We start from the raw sequence: 8,968 nt of genomic DNA, 5'->3' as shown, positions 1-8,968 counted from the left end.
CTTGCGTCAACGTGCGCAGCAACCGGGCGAGAACTACACGGGCTACATCGAGGATGTCCTGAATCTGTGTAACCGCGTGAACTCCTCCATGACCGAGGAGGACAAAATCAGGCACATCCTGAAGGGCATCGAGGACGGCGCCTTTCAGATGCTGCTCGCGAGAAACCCTACCACGATCGCGGCACTCGTCTCACTCTGTCAGAGCTTCGACGAGTTGCGTAGACAGCGCGCGATCGCCCGTCAAGCCCTTACGACGCCCGACACGCTCTCAAGCTTGCAGCTAGCTGCCCGTCCTGCCGATCAGCAGCCGCTTTTGTCCACGATCAAGGACTTCACCCGCGAGGAGGTAGCGCGCCAGCTATCATTACTGCCGCTCACGCACGAGCCTGCGCAGGCTTTGGCTCCGGACCTACAACACGCCATTCGAACCCAAGTTGCGGAGGCCCTCCCACCGATTCTCCAACAAGCACCCGTCACTGCACCGCTTACCTACGCCGCCGTTGCTGCTCGCCCGCAGCAGCCTACGCCATATTCTCGACCTGCCATGCCACCCCATCCCTTGCCGACGACTGTGAACGCCGCGTCGACTACCTTCGCGAGACCTTCGACTCCATTTTACCGCCGCTCAGACGCGTGGAGAACGACAGACAATGGGCCCATCTGATTCGCCTGTGGTATCGCTGGACACGTCGCCCGCTACTGTCGCCAATGTCCTCCATTTGACGCCGTGGGCAGGCCTGTTGTGTCGTCGTCAAGGGCGCCACCAAGGTACACCCTTGACGATCAACGACCCTACGCCAACCACCGATCACCATCCCCTCGACGACGCTCCCTGTCACCAATGCGTCGCCGACCTACTACGGAAGAGGGAAACTGATCGCTGCAGTTCCGGAGGCAAGAGCTGCATGCGAGTCGAACTGCTCAAGGCCTCCATCTTTTTCGCCGCAAAACGTTATCGACGTCAATGTTGAAGGGACCGCCGCACAAGCGCTTATTGACACAGGAGCCGCCGTTTCCGTAATCTGCGAGAACCTATGCCGCAAGTTAAAAAAGGTGACCACGTCGCTCTCGGGACTAATGCTCCGCACGGCCAGCTCACAGTACATAGCACCTTCTGCTGTGTGCACCGCGCGTGTCATTATTCAAGGCGAACTGTACGTCATCGAGTTTTTCGTGCTAACGTCATGCTCCCACGACGTTATTCTCGGCTGGGACTTCCTTTCGCGTCATCGTGCCCTCATAGACTGCTCCCGTGCAGAAGTCGCCCTTACGCCGCTGCAAACTGCTCTTTCGGTGGATCCCCTTCCCGACGCTTACGAACTTGTCGTTGCTGCGGACACAGATATAGCCCCGAAAACGTCCACCCTGGTAGTCCTGACCTGTAAAGCCGCTCCAGACGGAACTGTTCTGTTCGTCCCGTCCGAGGTATTTCTCCGCCGCCGCGGCTTGCGACTACCGTTTGCCGTACTCGCCGTTGAATCGGGTGCTACATTTATGCTGGTTGCGAACTCACTGACATCCCAGTTACATTACTTCGCGGGGAATGTTTGGGCAACATACAAGACGTTGACCTGCTGCGTTCTCTGGAGTTTGCTGCAAACCAACCCGACCTCCAGCTGAATGCCATGACACCACCTGTTGCCACTTCTTCCGCTCCAGACATTTTCCACCCTTCCGTTGCCGCTGATCTATCGCCGACACATCGACGCGAACTCTTAGCCCTTCTTCGAGAGTTCCGCTCTTCCTTTGATTGCGCTCAACCATCTTTGGGGCGTACAACGAGCATCACGCACCACATTGACACCGGTGGTAATGCTCCCTTACGCCAACGACCATATCGAGTTTCAGCGGAAGAGCGGCGTATTATCAACGAACAAGTCGACGATATGCTCAAGCGCGGTGCCATCCAGCCGTCCCAGAGCCCCTGGTCGTCCCCTGTTGTTCTTGTGCGCAAAAAGGATGGATCAATTAGATTCTGTGTCGACTACCGCCGCCTCAATAAAATACTCGGAAGGATGTATACCCGTTGCCACGCATCGACGATGCTCTCGATTGCTTGCAAGGAGCAGAATATTTCTCGTCGTTGGATTTACGCTCGGGTTATTGGCAAGTTCCGATGGCCGACCCTGACCGATCGAAGACTGCATTCGTCACTCCTGACGGGCTGTATGAGTTTAACGTCATGCCGTTCGGACTCTGCAACGCCCCAGCTACCTTCGAACGGATGATGGACAACATCCTTCGCGGCTACAAGTGGAATACCTGCCTCTGCTACCTTAACGACATCGTCGTTTTTTCTCGCGATTTTCCGACTCACCTTACTCGCCTTCGTGCAATTCTCACGTGTCTCACCTCTGCTGGCCTTCAACTTAACATCAAGAAGTGCCATTTTGCGGCGCGCCAGCTCACAATACTAGGCCACGTCGTCTGCAAGGAAGGCGTTCTTCCGGACCCCGCGAAACTCCGCGCCGTGGCCGAATATCCGAAGCCGAACTCTATGAAGACGCTTCGAAGTTTTATTGGGCTGTGCTCGTATTTTTGTCGATTTGTGCGCGACTTCGCTTCTATCATCGCGCCTCTTACCAATCTACTGACAGCCTCCAGCGGCCTGTCTGCTTGGTCACAGGAGTGTGACGAGTCTTTTATGACGCTGAGGCGCTTATTAACGTCGCCTCCGATACTTCGTCACTTTGATCCTAATGCGCCTACGGAGATCCATACCGACGCCAGCGGGGTCGGTCTTGGTGCAGTACTGGCACAACGAAAACAAGGATATGAAGAATACGTCGTTGCTTACGCGAGTCGCACCCTCAAGAAAGCCGAGTGTAATTATTCTGTCACAGAGAAAGAGTGCCTCGCCATTATCTGGGCTTTGGCCAAGTTTCGCCCGTACCTTTATGGCCGCCCTTTCGAAGTAGTGACGGACCATCATGCCCTATGTTGGCTGTCATCGCTGAAGGATCCGTCGGGACGCCTCGGTCGTTGGGCGCTTCGCCTACAGGAATACGACATTCGTGTTGTGTACCGATCCGGCCGCAAACACTCGGACGCTGATGCCCTATCCCGCTCGCCGCTACCGGCTGACACAGCTTCGTCGTCAGCTTCCTCAGCTGTCTTGACGCCAATTGACTTCGCAGTCATGCCGTTGGAGCAACGCAAGGATGCGTGGATTTCCCATCTTCTCGACCTTCTGACTGACCCATTAGCACATCCAGCCTCAAGAACTATCCGTCGTCAAGCCACGCATTTCACTATTCGAGACGACCTCCTCTATCGGCGGAATTACGCGTCTGACGGTCGGAGGTGGCTGCTAGTGATACCACGCCACATGCGCACGGAAATCTGTACTGCTTTCCACAACGACCCGCAATGTGCTCACGCCGGCGCTCTCAAGACCTACAACCGCCTGCGTCAGCGATACTACTGGCGCGGCATGTATACCTTTGTGCGCAAGTACGTACGTGCTTGCACTGCTTGTCAGCGCCGTAAAGCTCCACCTGAACGCCCAGCCGGTACACTTCAGCCTCTGCCTTGTCCGGCGCGTCCATTTGATCGCGTCGGTATCGACTTATACGGACCGCTTCCCTCGACTTCTTCTGGAAATAGGTGGATAATTGTCGGCGTAGACCACCTCACACATTACGCGGAAACTGCAGCCCTGCCCACAGCAACAGCAAGAGAAGTTGCGTTTTTCATCTTACGCAACTTTGTCCTTCGCCATGGTGCTCCCCGTGAACTTTTGAGCGACAGACGGCGTGTTTTTCTATCTGACGCTATTCAAGCATTGCTCGCTCAGTGCAACGTCATTCATCGCATGACGACCGCATATCACCCGCAAACGAATGGCCTCACTGAACGATTTAATCGCACTCTCGGCGATATGCTGACAATGTACACCGCATCAGACCAGACCAATTGGGACACCGTCCTTCCGTTTGTCACGTACGCGTACAACACCGCTACGCATGCGACCACAGGTTTTTCGCCTTTCTTTCTCTTGTACGGACGCGATCCATCATGCACGCTTGACACTATGCTTCCCTACACGCCTGACTCATCTGAGTACACTGCAATTTCTGACGTTGCCAGGTACGCCGAAGATTGCCGACGATTGGCCCGTTCGCTGACAACCGAGGACCAAGGCCGTCAGAAGCTAAGGCACGACACCGACCGACCTCTCCATACTTTTACGACAGGTGCCCTGGTTTGGCTTTGGATCCCACCGAACACTCCTGGCCTTTCGTCGAAATTGCCCGATATCACGGGCCCTACCGCATTCTCACTCGTACGTCCCCAGTCAATTATGAGGTTGAGCCTTTGACACCGTCCCCAGACTTACGTCGTCGTGGCAGGGAAATCGTTCACGTGAGTCGCCTCAAGCCCTATTATGACCCCGCCATACTGACAACGCCTTAAGTCGCCAGGATGGCTACGCTATTCACCGGGGGCAAATGTAGTGAACAATACAGACGACGACGAAGCAGCCAAGAAAGCAAGCCACATCGTTGGTGGTAGCCACGCGACCCGAGCTTGCGCTTGCTTGGATTTTGGACCCTCGACGTTCCTTGTCGTTCCTTCACGTTTGTACGTGAATAAACCACGTGACACTATCTATCTATCTATCTATCTATCTATCTATCTATCTATCTATCTATCTATCTATCTATCTATCTATCTATCTATCTATCTATCTATCTATCTATCTATCTATCTATCTATCTATCTATCTATCTATCTATCTATCTATCTATCTATCTATCTATCTATCTATCTATCTATCTATCTATCTATCTATCTATCTATCTACTCGTCTACGTCTGGGTGCTCTCGTGGTTTTCTGTTTAACTTTGTATATACTAAAATCAGCAAGACAGGACATGAGTGCATGAGGAACGTGATTGACAGGCCACAACTCGAATAACGCGACATCGCTGTCGTCTACGTCATGCAACCCACGTACCATGATACGTGGTATGCGCCAAGGATGAAGCACAGGAACAGTGAAAGTAGGCATAGAAAATTTCAGAAGAAATTTTAAATTGCTGGGGTATTAAGTGCAAAAACCAAGATATCAATAGGCACGCCGTCGCGGGGGAACTCCTCATTAATTTCGTCCACCTGCGATTTTTCAATGTGTCATTGCGGTACTTCACCTCAAAGCTATGTTCCTGCAACGAAGACTCCAACCCAAGAGGATATTATTTGTCGACGACATTCTTCGCAGCCATGTCAAAGGACCATGATTTTCCTCGGCCATGAAGTGGGATCCAGCCAGATAGCATTGTACTTTTTGCATTTCCCGTGGGGGGCACGCACACGTTAATGTATGTGTACGTTATTGTATCGCGTATGCCTTGTGTATTAAGCAAGGGTAGTCCACAACCTAGTGTAATTTTTTAACCTGTACAACAGTCACTTTCGTGCGAACAGCTTGCACATAATCTCGCCAGGTTTTTTAACAGCTGTGAAACGCCACAGCGCGCTTACTTTCAGATGGGTATAAAATGCGCAGAAACACGCTCTCTGCGACCTTAAAATACAAAAAGGGTGCACTAGGAATGCTAAACCGCCGAGTGCACCCATTGGCAAAAATTTTAGAAAAATGAGGGCGCAGAAGGGGCTTCGATAACGCATCCACCACGAGGGTGTTAATTTTAGTAGTGGGTTATGTATGGCTCCTGCTGTCTGGTTTTTTTAATTTCAATAAGTGACGAATGAAGCAGCCAGCAATCTCTGTAGGCGCGAGACGGTTGGGATTTTACTACGCTGGCGATTGCCTGTTTCATCTTAGAAGCTTGCCAAATATCGTCGCGTAGCGCTTTACAGCGCACGGCTCTGCTGTAACGGTGAATCAAAAGTCGGGTATTAACGCGATAGCGCTAAAGAGCCAGTGTGGCAGAAATCACGGTGTCGGCGTCAGCGTCGTTGGTTGGGAGCGAAAAATTATCATTGTCCGTAACCGAAAAATTGCCATTGATGCAAATAATAAAAAATTGATTTACATGAAGTGGAATCCTACCCAAGCCTTGGGCGTGGCAAGCAGGTGTTCTACCGCAGAGACACGCCAATGCTTGGATCTTCACTGAAAGTAACTTGCATGCTTCACAAACATACGTGTCTTGTGTACAGGCTTCACAGTACGAGATCTAATATCGCAGTAAAGCGATTTGGTGGGTTAAACCGGCCACCCATTACAAATTGCACACACATTACTTGGCGTATTCTCGTACGAACACGTAGTGGGTGCATCGAAACTTCGTAAATGTATCACGCGCGTGACTGCTGCTGCTGTCATAAATGTGAATGCGCGCTGTTGTCATAAATGTGATGTTGAAGAGGGCGGAATCCTTTACACCTTTACTATAGGTGTGTGTGTGTGTGTGTGTGTGTCGCATAACCGATATGGGGCCAGATATCGCTATCGCGTTCAACTTAAGAAGGGGAAGCTTAAGCGTTCCCACTTTTTCCCGTTCCTTCTATGATCGCCCAATTTACTAAAAGGCTCAAGCTAAAACTATAGCTATAGGTGTTCGGACCGCAGCGTAAAAATATTGTTCACTTCGTGACTCACGTATTCCTCCAGGACACCAATTATAAAACATTAGCCCAATTAAAACAAGTAAAACTAGCCCAAGAACAAGCTTTACTAAGCCACCAGTTCTAAACTGCTTTTTTATTAGCCGTTGGTCCTTCCCTTTATTATGAAATATAAATGCCGTGATGCATCTTGCGACCTTCTTTACTACAGGTAATTCATGTTGTTTCTCTGCAGGCTGGTTATAAAGTCACTTTCATCAACTTGTGTTTCTATTATCAGAACAATTAACACCAACGCGAATTTTCAATGAGAGCCAGAACAAATATCACATTCGGGGATCAGTTTATGAGCTTGCCGTTTTCACCATAACAATGTTTCTCCTCAATTGTTGGGACCACAGGATACGTTATTCATTATTTGCTCTACTCAGTAAGAATGAAATATTTCCTAGGACATGACTAAAAGCGTGTCTCTAGGGCGTCCGTATTTATTGCCGTCTTAGTTACGCGAGTAAAATGAGTCATATGTCTTGTGTTCCCACCACTGTTTCGTTGAACGCAGAGTTTTTGTGTGTGTGGTAGCGGTGAATTAGCGTTTATTTATGCACCGCTCTTTCTGTACCAATTTTCCTGATTACAAGGGGTTCTTTCGTTTCTCAGAAGCGCCTCGTTATATTTGAAAAACAGTTTGCGTACACCAGGCATTATGACAACATTCTATACATGACAATCATGTTTCTGCTTCCATTACAGCTAGGAACCCCCTTCCACAGTGCACGGAGGCAAAAAATAATGGCACAGCACCACCTGGATGGACGTGTTCTGTTAATGAAACTGTTAGCTATACCTTCTGCAAGAATACTACAATTTCTTCTTGAAAACTCCGATCAAGAAGGTCATGATTCCAATTGCGCTGAGGCGCATCCATATTATTACACAATAAAAATAAATGTTCGCAAGGAAATCGAGTGTACATTGGCATTAGAAAAGAAACTTTGGTGCGCTGTTGACGGTCTAGTTGACACTCCGGAGAGTCGAGGAGACGAGTACTGAGGGAGCGAAAATCAGCCCTGGCGTGTTCATTATGTTTTTCATTTCTTCTTCTATTCATATCAACGTGGTAACTAATAGCATATAGTTTTTTGCTCAACTTACGATGAATATTAGCTGCCAAGTCTTTTTTTTCTCGTAAATTACTTGAAAGAGAAACGCATGGGGAAATCTAGACTCTTCATTTAATGCTCAACATAACATTTTTCGACTCTACAGATGCTTTCATTTACAGTAAAGTATCCAACATGCCCTGTGGTTATTTGTGTTAAAGCTTCACTGAGGCTTTCCGCAGGAAGCACAAGGCTTCTTTCTTTCCGTCGCTTCTTTATTTCGTTCTCCGAAGATTCATGTAGCCACCGACCGCACTATATGTTCCTTGAACGATATACGGGTACATTCTTCCCGGTCCTAATATCCCAAGGCGAGGTTCACCTCGCCTTGGGATCATAAGGCCTTGCCTTTCCTAGTAAGCACTTGAGCGTAAAAGTGCTATGCCGTGAAAACGCGCATTCAGAAAAAATTCGCACTACCGCAAAACCCTTGCGCATTTCAAGGTTAAATGAATCTATTACCCTTACGTTGATTAACCATTTTTTAAGTTTAAAAGCTTGTTATAAAGGGCTTATACCCTCTAAGTATAGAACACCCTAAAAGGTGATGTATTTTACAGGTTTTCACTTGTATCATACTGAAATTCAAATCTTTCTCCTATTCAAATTTGCTTCCAATTCCCTTCAAACCCAAAAGAATGACATTCGCACGTGCCTTGTTCCAACTAAAAGAAGATATTGTGCAGGTGAGTTGGGTCATGACAAAGATACTCATTTTTATTTATATTGCGCGATACATATATATTATTTCGACTATTCGATTCGAATCCGCTTCGAAGCTTAACTGTGCTATTCGCACAGCCCAAATATTGGGGAGCGAGATGTGCACTTTTCGTTTTTCTTCATCTATAAAAAAAAAACAATATCTCACCGGCATAGGGACTGCGACCTTGCAAAAGTTTAGTGCTTGCTACTTCTTAACTTTTGAAAACTCAATAAAACCTCTACTCAGCCAGAAACACAAAGAATGGGTACAAGCATGTCTAAAGTTCTTAACATGCACTATAATGTTGCGAATAAGTGGTTAATATACTGAAGCGAGTGCACGTACAAAATCCATTCTAATTTATACATACGTTATGCAGAGCAGCTGATGAGTTGTGTTAAAGTATGGAGCATTTACAAGAAAGCGAATGTTCATACCTCTGGGAAGCCAACTTTTTCGGAGTGAAATGATTCAACATAACATTTTCTGTAAATGGTCTCATGGACTATTCTTAGCTCCCTTAATTTCACTAGTTAGTAGCACTTCGTACAGCACTTACATA

At 48.4% G+C, this 8,968-nt stretch overlaps 1 long non-coding RNA gene across 1 annotated transcript in view; it reads left to right on the top strand.

The window, feature by feature from the left end:
* The window catches only part of LOC119402844 (uncharacterized), a 17,803-nt gene extending 10,401 nt beyond the window's left edge, over positions 1–7,402 (top strand). Inside the window, exon 3 of the long non-coding RNA XR_007417164.1 lies at positions 7,291–7,402. This is a non-coding gene — a long non-coding RNA (uncharacterized LOC119402844). The remainder of the gene's footprint in view (positions 1–7,290) is intronic.
* The last annotated feature ends 1,566 nt before the right edge of the window (positions 7,403–8,968 follow it).

The sequence above is a fragment of the Rhipicephalus sanguineus genome, chromosome 8, assembly GCF_013339695.2.
Source record: "Rhipicephalus sanguineus isolate Rsan-2018 chromosome 8, BIME_Rsan_1.4, whole genome shotgun sequence".
NCBI classification, from domain to species: Eukaryota; Metazoa; Arthropoda; class Arachnida; order Ixodida; family Ixodidae; genus Rhipicephalus; species Rhipicephalus sanguineus.
The sequence above is the reverse complement of the archived record's forward strand: the minus strand, read 5'-3'. Positions and strand labels throughout refer to the sequence as shown.